General features: G+C 43.6%; 2 pseudogenes; both read left to right on the forward strand.

Moving 5' to 3' along the window:
* Positions 1-2388: 2388 nt before the first annotated feature.
* On the forward strand, positions 2389-3143 carry LOC117090917 (annotated as a pseudogene).
* A 2474-nt stretch (positions 3144-5617) lies between these two features.
* Positions 5618-6222, forward strand: LOC117090906 (annotated as a pseudogene).
* Positions 6223-13582: the final 7360 nt, after the last annotated feature.

The raw sequence follows: 13582 nt of genomic DNA on the forward strand, positions 1-13582 counted from the left end.
TGTATTATGCATTGTGTCTTGGAACGTAGGCATGGACTCAGCATTCATAGGTCCTGACTGTTTTGAATTTCCTTTTCCTGATGGACCTTTCTTTTTTTTTTTTTTTTTTTTGAGACGGAGTCTTGCTCTGCCACCCAGGCTGGAGTGCAGTGGCCGGATCTCAGCTCACTGCAAGCTCCGCCTCCCAGGTTTATGCCATTCTCCTGCCTCAGCCTCCCGAGTAGCTGGGACTACAGGCGCCCGCCTCGTCGCCCGGCTAGTTTTTTGTATTTTTAAGTAGAGACAGGGTTTCACCGTATTAGCCAGGATGGTCTCGATCTCTTGACCTCGTGATCCGCCTGTCTCGGCCTCCCAAAGTGCTGGGATTACAGGCTTGAGCCACCGCGCCCGGCCCCTGATGGACCTTTCATTTGGATTTATTTTCTAGTCTCATGTTGGGTCAGAAAAATCCTGGGGAGTTTTCTGGGTTCTAGGTCTTGTGGCCTGAGCTGACCTTCACTGTTTTTATTCTTCCTTCATAGTCTGCCTTACAGTTGGTGATAATGCACATTTATTGACAGTGAACTCAAAACACAAGTACTCTTTCCATTAACAGGGTACCAGACAAACAAATCCTATATAATTTTTCAGCCGGAGCAAGGAAAAGAGCTCTGGCGGGAAGGAAGAGAATTTCTTCAAGGCCAGAATCTAGGTAAGCAACAGAGTCCTGTGCTCTAATAGGAGGTGCTTTGTCAATGAATAATATCAGTCAAATGTTAATTAGTGGTTTTATTAAATGAGTGGTAATTTCTAAAATGTAGGTTAAGCTAGTGGAGCAGAATTCCTTAGATGTTATTATCATTTTGTTCATATGTCAGATGCTACTCTTGTGTCCTCTTGCCTTTTCTTTTAATTTGGGGAAAAGGATAATTCATGTACTTGTTGGGGTTAAACTGTCACATGCTGACTCTTTTCCCCATAGCCCTGTGAAGACTATCCCTCTGTTTACCTGCCTGATAGCTCATCTCCATTTTAACTCTTTTCACATTTTAATTGTAAAACTCTTTTCTAACTGCTGACCCTGTACAATCTGTTTCTTCTGCTGAAGTATTTTCTTCATTTGACACATTTGCCACATCTAAGTGTCAATTTTTGAAAAAAAGTAAATGGGCCTTGGAGTTTTTCCATATTTTATTCCAATTTTATTACCATACATTCCAATTTTATTACCATAATATCAAGGTAACAATTTATTTTTCAATTATTTCAGACAAGGAAAGTGCCCTTAAGAAAAAACACACGATATCCATGCATCCTATCAGAAAAGATGCATCCACCGGTATGACAATGGTGAGTTTTATAGCTGTGTACACCAGTCATCGAAGCTAAAGACCTGATAATGGGTGTAGTAATGACACACAGTCACCTGAGTGCAATTAGGCTCGCATTAAGTGCTTTCTAAGCAAAAAAAAAAAAAAAAAAAAAAAAAATTCATACTATGAATTCAGTGAATAAAGTGACCTGTGTTCTAAACCATAACATGAGATCTTTAAAATAGAACAAGTGCATATACATTGCTCATGCTCAGACGTTGAAAGATATTGATATCATCACAATTAATGGAATAACTCTGCAGTTGGGATCTTACAAAAGAGAAAAGAATCTGTGTCTGCAGGAGATAATGTGTATGCAAGTGTCAATCGAGAAAAATGACGAGACAAGTCTCAATCATTTTAGGAGATTTATTTGCCAGAGTTAAGGACATGCACCTGGGGGACAGGTGTATACCTTTCTCCAAAGATGATCTTCTCTAAATTTAACGGGGGAAAAGGTGGGATATTGAGAAGTACACAATTTTCATGTAAAAGGTGGGTAAAAAAAATAGTCATTCATGCATTTTTCTGGCTCAGTGAATCTGGATTTTTTTTTTTTTTACATGAGATGACATAAACAAATGAGGCAGAAGAATAATGCAGGAAAGCTGCATTTTATATAAGACAACATAGGCAAAATGGGGCTGGGAAACAATCGGATATGCATTTGTGTCTGGTGAACTGGGGATGACTGCACCTGGAAAGACAAGCTATCAGTTTGCCTTGTCATGGTGTAATTTTAACAGCTCATGAGGAATTTCCTTGTGGGCAAAATATGGGGGAGGCATGTAGCTTTTCCTCTTGTAGCCATATTATTTAGAAACCAGAAGGAGGAGGCAGGTTTGTGTGACCCTGTTCCCAGCTTGATTTTTCCCTTTGGTTAAATGAGTCTGGGGTGCCAAAATTTAATTTCCTTTCACACAAGTAACACTGGAAAGATTTCAACTGGGCTCTACCACTGAATGGTTGGTCTAGGATTCAAAGGTGGTGAAATGAATGTAGAGATGTATGTTGGTAAATCATTCAGAGCTTTTAATCTTTGTCCCTAAAGGAGGACTCTCTCATTCTGGAGGATCCCTTTGAATGTAATGATTTGGGAGAAGATTGCACTCACAGTTCCACAATGACTCAGTGTTTGTTAACTCAGAGTGGAAAGAAACCCTACGTCAGCAAACAGTGTGGAAAATCGCTTAGTAATCAGTTGTCCCCTAAACCACGTAGACAAATTCATACTGAAGGTAAAGCGTATCAATGTAACATATGTGAAAAGGCCTATACTAATTGCTTTCACCTTAGATGGCACAAGATGACTCACACTGGAGAGAGGCCACCTGCATGTCATCTATGTGGAAAATCCTTCACTCAGTGTTCTCACCTTAGAAGACATGAGAAAACTCACACGGGAGAGAGACCGTACAAGTGTCATCAGTGTGGGAAAGGCTTTATTCAATCCTTTAACCCTCAAAGACATGAGAGAACTCACCTTGGATAAAAGCGTTATAAATGTGATAAAAGTGGGAAAGTCTTTAGTCAAAGCTCTGGCTTTAGAGGACATAAAAGAATTCACACTGAAGAGAAACCACACGCTTGTCTTCTATGTGGGAAAGCCTTCAGTCTATCTTCTGACCTTAGATGATATGAGAGAACATGCACTGGAGAAAAGCCATATGAATGCCATTTATGTGGGAAAGCCTTCAGTCAATGTACTAATCTTAAATAACATCAGAAAATTCACCCTGGAGAGAAAATCATAAATGTCTTCAGAACATATTCTGACTTTAGATGACATGGTGTTAGGAATGACGAATATAAGAAATATGGAAGAGACTTCAGCTGTAGTTGTAACATCTAAACATGCCAAAGGACTCACATTTTGAAGAATTACTGTAATCAACATGGACATTACTTCAGTTACCTTTATTCTTCAGTCCACATCAATACATTCATATGGAAGAGAAATTGTACGACATGTGTGTACCAAAGACTTGTGAGTGATCTGATCATAAATGACACGAGAGAGCTGAAACTGTCAACATAATAAACTAAAAGTCTTCAGCAACAGTTTTAATAACTAAAAATGTGTGGGATTTCAGGTAGAGAATCTCTAGCTCTGCGTTCAGTGTGAACATGTTTTTATGTGCAATTTGTTGTCAAATAACGTAAGAAAACTTTACTTGGATGAACACTTTAATTGTATTTTCTGTGAATAAACATTCAGCCAAGCACTAGGCTTGATGTTCACAAGAAAACACAGTGATAAAGTGCTGCTAAAATGGAAAATAAGAGAGGAAATCCTTTATAAGCTAAATAAGAAGGAAACGTCTTTCCAAGGGCAATGAATGCTCTTGGAATACCAAACACTTCTTACTGGAGAAGTTATGCCTTGAAAAATCATGAGAAATCCTTTGTTCACAGAGTAACACTTGTGGCACATGTGAGATTTCACACTGGACAAAACACGGTTAGCATCTTGAAAGGAGAAGATTCTTTAGTGGTAATTCATTTCTTAGTTGACACTAAGTTTCTCACATTGAGGACCTATCAAACTTGAAAATCACTGTGGAGAAACCTGACAGATTTCTCAGCAGAAAAGTGAGTCAAGAAGGTAAACCTCTAGAAAAAAACTCTTAACACATAGTTTAGCAAAATAATTCAGAAATTTGAGAAAATGTCTATTCATAAAAATGCAGCACATAAATGTATCATAGCAAAGTGACCTGGGCATAAACTGAATGCAGAGTTATATAAGAAATCTCATTAAACATTTCCAAAAGATCAATACTTACAAATATTGAAAGAATAAAGTCGGTTGTTGAAAAACTTAGTGTGTTGGCGAAGTCCTTCTTTCATTTACGCAGTCCTAACAAATCGATTTGCATCTGCACTCCTTGGCTTATGGGTGGAGATTCCAGCCCAACTTCTGAGTCTCCCCAGTCTTCAACAGCTCTTTCCTCACAGCTCACCTCCCTTTACTCCAGTGTCCACTAAAACCAGTTGTTTCCATCCAACCCTGGAACTGACACATCAGGGATCTTCAGCCCCACTTGCCAGATTTCTCAGTGTGTCATTGCATAGATTTAGCAAGGAAATGGAGGCTGAATCCAAGACACCTTGTATATGCATTTGGGTGTCCCCAGCACTTGCCTCTGTCTCTGAGTAGTTACCTGGGATCAGAGAATGAGGCAGCCCTACTCTTCCATCCCTCAGAAATCTCTTGAAATTTTGTCCCTGAAACCTCTCTAAGTGGAGGTAGCAGTTCATCTCATGACACCCCAGAGTTTATTGAGGTAAGTCCTGAGTTATTACACAGAGACAGACACAGCTGTATTCCTTTTACTTCTGTCCAGAAGATAAAACACCAGCATGATAAAACAGCCGAACCGGTCAGCCACCATGCAAGCCTTTCCTATATTTGATTCAATGTACTTTTCCAGAAGCAAAATGAAAGTTCTCACAGAGGGGGCCTCCTCTGCCTTGTCCTCAGAATTGGAAAATGTATTGTCCATCAAGGAGCCTCAGTACTGAACCTAAAACTCAAGAGAAAATGTTTCCTGAATAACAAGTGGGATGATGACTTGAAATTTTGCAAAACATGCACAATCTTAATATGATAGGCCTTACTAAGGCTAAATGGCCTTATTCATGGTTGAAATGGACACATCATTATATTAAGAAATCTCCACAAGTGATTGATTTTACTCTGCAGCCAGGGTTTATGTCAAGTGTGAGGATAATGAGCAAGAGATTCGAGCCCTTGGCAAACTGGTTGGAGAGGCAAGGATTGTGTCCAGGCAGAGCTCATAACATTATTTATTGTTTAATCTATTTAATTAAATATGTAATTTACCCTCAAACTGCGGCTGACATTATATGTAGTCCTGAGCCACATTAAGATGTACTATTTGTGCTGTGAAATTCTACAGGATTTGACAAACGCATGGTGGCAGATCTCCAGCATTAAAGCATAACACAGAATGCTTCTCTTATTCAAGCTCTTCTTCCCTTCACATAGAGGGAATCAATCGACTTTTGTATACTAACTTTCGAATTTGTTTCTTTATTCCCATCTTCTTTAATTAAAGCACAAGATATCGTACTCAATTTCCATTTGATCTTCCAAAAGAAAGGTACTGAATAATCCATACCTGAATTTCAGTGATTCAGACTCAGGTCCACCGCTAAGCAGTAAAGGCCAAACGTCCTGTGTTGCCACCTCATGGCCGGCAGAGGGCAATGAAACCCATCGTTCTGGCCATGCAGGGCGCATGCGCGGTCTCCTTCCCGCGGCGAGCCGTGTCCTCGGAAGACCTGAGTTTTCTTTACCCAGCGTGATGGAGGCGTCGCCGCCCTGGCTTTGGGTCTGGGGTCTCCCGGGAGGTTCCGGGTGGGGTCGTTGAAGAGGCCGCTCTTTTTGCAAGGCCCAAGATGGCGGGCCCTGCGTGGACCCCGCTGTTCCGCGCCCTCAGGGCACGGGTATCCCGTTGGGGCCGGATGTCCCCGCTGGGCCCGGATGCCCCCGCTGGGCCCGGAGCATCCTTGGCGCTGCCTCCGCAGAGCCGCGCTGAGGCTGAGGTGGCGTGGGGGGCCCGGGTTCCGCGAGGAGCGGCGGCAGCGAGGGCTGGAGGACCCGGGCTCTGGGTCTCCGGGGCGTCTGGCTTGGGTGGGACTGAGCCCATCCAGGAAGTGTGACTCCCGGGTTCTGGTGCAGGTGGATCCTGGACAGGCTCAGGACCAAGTCCCTCTCCTTCCACCAAGGAGCGCCCAGAAGCCGGCGGGAGCTCTATCCAGGTTCACCTCCTCCTCCTTCAGGTGTTTACTTTTCCTTTATTTCTGTAAGGCCAGAAATTGGCGCCATCCTTCATATCGGTGAATCCGAAACCCAACACCCATTACCTCAGGTTTATTGTTATTGCCATTAACGGTGTTGGTGGCATTATCACTAAGATCATCATTGTTGTTATTGTCATTCATGATTATTAGCAGGTGTGTTCATCATTTTGTCTCACTGTGCATTTTTGTTTTTTTTTTTTTTTTGGTGATTGCTTTTGTATGACGTTGAATCGAACTTCTTTCATCTTGACTAGTGTTGTCAGATTCCTGAAGAGCATTCCGGAGGACAACTCCTGCCTTTCAGTGCAGGCACAGAATTTCATGGGCACAGGAGAGCACCTAGAATATTCCCCTTTCATTGCACAGCAGCTTTGGGAAATGGTGGCTGCCTGGCTCTGAGATGAGGTGGAAAAGATCGGATACTGGGGCAAGTGACAGCACCTCCACTGGTGTTTTTATGAAGCCAAGTGCACTGTCTCCCACGTAGACTTAGAATAAAATCTGATGGCTCTAAAAGGCCATGTTTGCCCTTCCTGGACTTCCTGGGAGCCTTTAAACCTTGTGTGGTTCCTAGAGTGGATAAGTTGCCATATCTGTGCCTCGTATGCCAGCACCAGTCTTTTCTGGGCCAACAAGGGCACTTAGAATGTTTCCAGAAGCCCAAGCATGCTGTCTCTGTTCCTCCCTTCTGTTCAATGGCAATTCACTGGGTCCCTGGCTGACATAGAACATCCTGCAGAGGGATGGGCTTGGGTGACTTCCTGGCCAGCCTTTCCAGGCGGTTATCTTTGAAAAACTTGAAGAGACTCACAGAGGCCATTCACTGGTATTTCACGACTGCAAGTGGGGTTTCTGGTTCCTTGAGTTTACTTAGAATATTTGAATGGCTCTGAATGGCCAAGAAACCCTCCCTGGTTTTGGAAGCTGCCAAAAACTATTACTGTGCCTCTGAAGATTCTTTAAAATTTTTCCAGGTACAGCTGAGAATAGGAAATTTTCCGGGTCTAGCCCAACCAGCTCAGGTCGAGTCCTGAAAAACTGGTGGGTATTGGGGGAGCTCATCTTATGAAAGAGCAATTGGTGGCAAAGCTGGGTCTCCAGGACAGCTGGTGTGTGTATATGTCTGCAGAGCATGCCTTGTAGTCATCTTTAGTAACTGAACACCATTTGTGAATGGATAAACTATATTCCTTGCTGTACAATAATGAAAAATCCATATTAACAATGGTAGTAATAAAAGTATTGGATACTAACAGGAATGATGATCATCATGATACTAGTACTAGTGGTTATAATACTGATAATAATACTAACCCTATGGGCTTGGGACATACAAGTTTTCCCTAAGTGGATAACAGGCATAAATATTTGGTGGTGTAGGGTTATTTAAAGTCCCAGAAAGCAAGGATGAACATCTAGAACGAGAAGAAAAACAATCTGGAGGTTGGCATGTGCACACCTGGGGACTCCTGTGTTAACTTCTGGTGTTTCAGCCTAAGAGTGAATGTTAATAAAACCCTGGTCCTGCAACACAATGCTGACCAACACCTACCAGCTTTCAGGAGATAAGATAGCTGGCTGATGGGGCAGGGATCCAGAGAAGGCACGGGTCCAGACCCGTGCACGTTGCCCAGTGGCAGAGTTCATGACAAGCAATAAACCCCAGGACAATGTCATTCTCAGCCACCTGGCTGTCATCTGCTCTTTCATGGCCCCTCTCTACTGGTACCTCTAGGCACTGGCATGTCCTCCAGAGGCTGTAGGAGGGCGTCATACTCAGTACTCTCCCACCTGCAGGAGGCAAGAAAGATGGAAAGAGCTAAATACCATGGTTTCTGGATTTTTTTTGGTGAGCATGGCATATTTTGCATTTGCTTTGATAGTGGTGGAACCCAGTCAGTGGTTTGCAATACAACTCTGGATGACTCTGGACACCTGTAGAGATTTAGACAATTTCCGGAAGGTCACAAGTTCTTGGAGGACTTTTTCATGAGTTCTTTGACTGAAAAGGTGGTTCAAAGAACTACTGTACTGACTTAGAAAATGTTGCAGAGGCTGGGCGCGGTGGCTCATGCCTGTAATACCAGCACTTTGGGAGGCCAAGGTGGACAGATCTCAAGGTCAGGAGTTTGAGACCAGCCTGAAACCCCGTCTCTACTAAAAATACAAAAATTAGGCGGGTGGGATGGCATGCACCTGTAACCCAGCTACTCAGGAGGCTGAGGCAGGAGAATCGCTTGAACCTGGGAGTCGGAGGTTGCAGTGAGCCAAGATTGTGCCACTGGATTCCACCTGGGTGACAGTGCGAGACTCTATCAGCAAAGAAAAAAAAGAAGAAGGGAAAGAAAATGTTGCAGAGACTCTGGTGAACAGGTCGTCCCTCTCCTGCCACTCCAGGTAAAAGTTTCTTGGCCACAAACCTGGTTTAGCAGTATCCCTTTATCTTAGGTGGGTTACGGAAAGCCATTCACGACCTATCCAAGCATGGAGGGGGAATTTGACTTAGCAAATTTTAGGTGGACTAGTTGGTGAAAGAAAGTGCATTCTAGGGCTCACAGGCCTACACACAGAGTTGCTAGCACATAAAGCAAATGTATGAATTCTTTCTGAGCCCATGGCAAGATCAGGGTGCACTTCATCAGTCTCCTATGCTGGTATGAAGAGATACTTGCCTGAAAAATAAAAGAATAACTCAGGAAGCTTATTCTTCTACAGGACACCAGGTAGTACAGTAGGAATCTTGGGGTTGCGGTGGTATGTATGTTTTAAGGTTGTCTTTTAATCATCTTCAGCAAATTAAAGTCTTCAGAACATAAAAAAATTATTCAACATTGTCTAATAACTACCACAGATATATCCATGATAAGGAACTGTACTCATATAATAATAACATTAATAATGTTGTTATAATAATATATATTAATGTTATATATATATATATATGTTATAATATAATATATAAAAATATAATATATAATTATATAATAATATAATTATAACATTATTATAATAATATATAATAATGTTATTATAATAATGGTGATGATATAAATGTCATTTCAATGAAGAGAATAATAAAAAAGCAGATTTTTTTTTTTTCTTTTTTTTTGAGACGGAGTCTCGCTCTGCCGCCCAGGCTGGAGTACAGTGGCCGGATCTCAGCTCGCTGCAAGCTCCGCCTCCTGGGTTCACGCCATTCTCCTGCCTCAGCCTCCTGAGTAGCTGGGACTATAGGCGCCCGCCACCGCCCCCGGCTAATTTTTTGTATTTTTAGTAGAGACGGGGTTTCACTGTGGTCTCGATCTCCTGACCTTGTGATCCGCCTGCCTCGGCCTCCCAAAGTGCTGGGATTACAGGCGTGAGCCACCGTGCCCGGCCCAAAAAAGCAGATATTAAAGAACATATTCCTGTAAGCCTGTGACATTGTTCCCATATGAGCCCTCATGTTATTGATTACAGGGAGAGGCTTAGGGCTGCATCTTGAAATATCTTCTGTGATGACAAAGAAGAGTGGCAGTAGGGAGAATGATTCTGAGCCACATGAGGGCTTGGGCAAAAGTGGAGATGCCTGTGTCACGTGGAAATACATTACAAATGGACTATGGAAAAGGGTCTGGCCAGAGTTCTGCCTGACACAGGTCACACAAAAGCTTTCAGTAGTTCACCCAAAGAAATGGCTGGTCCAGGCTGTAGATGAGAAGCACTGGGCAGACAGAGCCACATCCGCTTCCTGAGTCTCAGAAGTCTGGTGTGCATCGAACATTAAACCCCCAAGCCTACTGAGACTTCAACTCCTGGCTGGTCTTTTACCATCTCATTCTTGAGCCCCATCACGTAAGTGTCATCTCCATCCTGGAAATGCTGACAATGTCTGATGGAGGGTTTCGCCCTGTTACTCAGTACCATGGATGAAATATCAGAAGGGAGGCTCCAGGGCTTCCATAGAAGACACATTCTAAAGTTGCTCGGGTGATCAAATGGTCGTCTCATAGATTTTCAGTAGAACTGCAGCATTTTGTGAATACCTGAGTGAACGCAGAAAGTATCCAGATGCATGGCCATTCTAGGAAGCTCGCTGTGTAAATCACATACAAGGAATATCTACTTCTGGGCTCAAAAGCTACCTTAGGAAACAAAAAAAGTGAGATGCTGGCAGAAGGCAAATAACTCCACTTCAGTACCCGAGAGAAAAATGGTTCTGTAACCTCTGAGTTTATTTAGAAAAAGTTTGGAGCCTCAGGAAGACCAAGTATATCATTCCTGATGTTTCCAGGGCAGATTGGACTGCTTAGGCCTCTGGGGATATTCTAAGTCCTCTCCGGTTTCCATGGGAGACTGTCACTCTCCTCCTAGAGCTCACACCACCCCCGAGCAAGCTCATTGTTTTCTAAATATTCCAAGGAAGTCCATCCAGGGTATGCCTGTCTTGGTGAGTTTCACCTTGGACTGGCAGGAGAACACTGAGAATGATACATCCTGACTTCACTTGGTAAAGGTACGGGAGCCAAGAAGTCCAGATCTGGAGAGCACCTGAAACACCAGATGGCAGAAGGACAGTAAGGAGGTGAAGTCAGCTATGGAGACGGAGCTTCATGTTTACTGCATGTAGGATTCTGAGTTCCAGGACTGATGGGCTGGTGGGGATCAGATACATGTCTTCTTTGCAGGGAGCCAGGCCAAACCAGCCATCTGGTTGCACTACTGAAAGCTTTTTACCAGTGGTAGGTAAGACACAAGCCAAACTCTCTTCACCTGTGGCTGGCAGTCCTTCACTAGAGAGGTTTGCACACACGTGGTCCTATTAGCCCACGCTCTCGTGTGGCTTGCTTTCCTTTCACCTCCTGTTTCTCATGTGTGCCATCATGGAACACGTTTCATAGTGAAATTCTTTGACGCTGACTCCAAATGACACAAGGAGGACCCAATTTGTGAACTTTTCATCTATTTAGGAGAATCTCCACATTGATTTTTGTATCCTTATGTTCATATTGTCACCAGTATTAAATTTCTTACCATTGAGGTCATTGCATTCATTATCATAATTAATAATTATTTTTCATGTATGTTTTATTTGTGTTGGTTAATTTTTGTGGCAGCTGTTATACGACAATCACTAGAGTTTCTCTATTCATGAAAGATGTCCCAGTTAATAGAGGTAACTAGGAGTGTTACTTTACAGGTATGTAAACAGGTAATCTTGGCTGAACTGTGGCTATATTGTCTGGTGTCCCTTTGAAGGTGAAGCCTCTTGTGTGATTCTAAGTGACCTCTGGAGACAGAAACTGTCTTGTAATTGCAGGGACGACTTGAGAAGGCATCCTGAGCCTATGCAGAAATGCAGAAGCACTTCCATGATCTAAGCAACCTATGTGAAGGCCTGAAAGCCAAAGCAAAGCTGTCCAACAAAAAGTTTTCCTAGTAACACCGGAGGTCCATCAGTCACTCCTCCTGGTCTGGAAATGCCAGAAATGTCCTCCATGGTCCTTGGGAGAGTCAAGATCTTTTCAAAATCACCTCTGGAGCCACAGAACCACTCCATCCTACCTGAAATTGCAGAATGACTCTTCTTTTGACCAGAGTCTCAAAAAAAATTCATTGATAGTTTTGATTCCTGGGAGCCACCACTGATTGCAAAAGATGTGCCAGAGACTAGACCTTTTCCGTCTCCTCACTTGTCCCGGGAAGACTGAAGGTTTTCTGAAACACAGAAATGGGAATCTGATCCTCTGAGCAGCCTCAGGGTTTTCTAAGTCTTCCAAGCAGAGTGGAGGTTCTGGTGAGGACCCATTGCACCCCCTGATGGTCTGGAATCACATAGGATGATATGTTTAAACAACTCAACGTGGAAATATATTTTCTGACATATTCCAAGGAGGGGGGACACAACTGCACCAGATGTTAAAAGGGCAGCTGAGCATTAAGTGCCTATGTAGTGTTTGCAGCTTAATGTCCCATGCAGAAGGGGAATCTGGGCTCTTGTGTTAGAATTCAGTGTAATTCTGAGGTCCTGCTTTCCTTCCAGGAAATCCCACTTCCAACTGGATGTCTGGATGAACTACTGAAAGCCACTGAGTGTCCTGCAGCAGGTGAACTGTGGTCAGAGCCCAAGGATGAAGGGGGCTGCCTCTGTCTGTGACTGTGAAGGGGAAGCCTGAGGTGTAGTAGACCCAGGCCCCAGAGGGATGGGAAAAATGAGGTAGGGAGTGAGGGGACCTCAGGAGAAGACTGAGGTCTGCAGAATCCCAGGGTCAAGGAGACAGTGTGGTGTCCTGGTGGTGTCCTTGATGTTCCAAGAGGGGCGATAATCCATCTCCTGAGTAAAAGCTTCATATGGGGTGAGGAGGGGAGAAGTGAACAGAGAGGAAGCAGGGAAGGCCAAGACAGCGACCAGCCTTAGAGCAATTTTAACCAGAAATGGACACAGTCCCCGGACCCCATCGCGGGGTTGCAGGCCAAGGACCGTCTCCAGGCAATGCATAGCTCCCTTGTCAGGTTAGTGGGAGTAGGGATTGTGACGTCTGCAGGGGTGTGGAAGGCTGGGCGACGGGAGCAGCTTACTGGGCTGGACCAGAAATACTGAACTTCTTTTCCATCCGTGAAATCCACTTCTGGGTCAGAAAAAACTGCAAGTTCTGGAGGGGCCTAGGAGGAGGTCAGGGCCTGAGCCTTCCTGGTTTGAACCCCCTACCCCCCGTGTTTCTGGGTCTGTCCTCACTTCCACTCAGCGGATCTTGAGTAACCTCTTTTGAGTCCCCACAATTGTGTTGTGTGCAGTGGGGCCAGGCTGCTTCATCCACTGCACGTTAAATGTTTCCAATACTTTCCGGCCAAAGCTTAGCGTTGTCAGATCACTGACTTTGAATGTTGACCTGGTTCCTTTTGAACAGAATAAAATCTATTGAAGTTTAAGGTCACCTCTTTTCATGGATAGTGAAGAGGCAGGCTGTTCAGGCACAACTGCCCTCAGGTCTGGAGGGCGGCAGAGGTCACTGTGGGTGGTGGGTGAATCCGGAACCTCTGTGGCTCTAGAATTTCAAATATTTCACTTTTTCTTTTGTAGTTTTTGTTTGTTGCTTGATTTTTTTTTTTTTTTTTTACAATGGGAACTGGAATGTAAGATGCCAAACTAGCTTGTGGGGAACATGGATTGTCACAACAGTAACCACAGCGTGTAGTTTCCATTTCTATTCCCTGTTCATGTGGGAGGCAGAAAAGGAAATCAGGTGCTCAGTTCCAGGGACATCACAGGACTAGGACATGTACAGTGAGGGTGGAAGGCAGAGGCATTGTTTTAGGAGAATAAAATTACTGCATGCACACATATATGTATGTATATGGATGTATGTACACAAACATGCATATTTATAGATTCTGTTCTCCTCTATATAATTTTCTTTATT

The sequence above is a fragment of the Trachypithecus francoisi genome, unplaced genomic scaffold (genome assembly GCF_009764315.1).
Source record: "Trachypithecus francoisi isolate TF-2019V2 unplaced genomic scaffold, Tfra_2.0 Contig01130, whole genome shotgun sequence".
NCBI lineage: Eukaryota > Metazoa > Chordata > Mammalia > Primates > Cercopithecidae > Trachypithecus > Trachypithecus francoisi.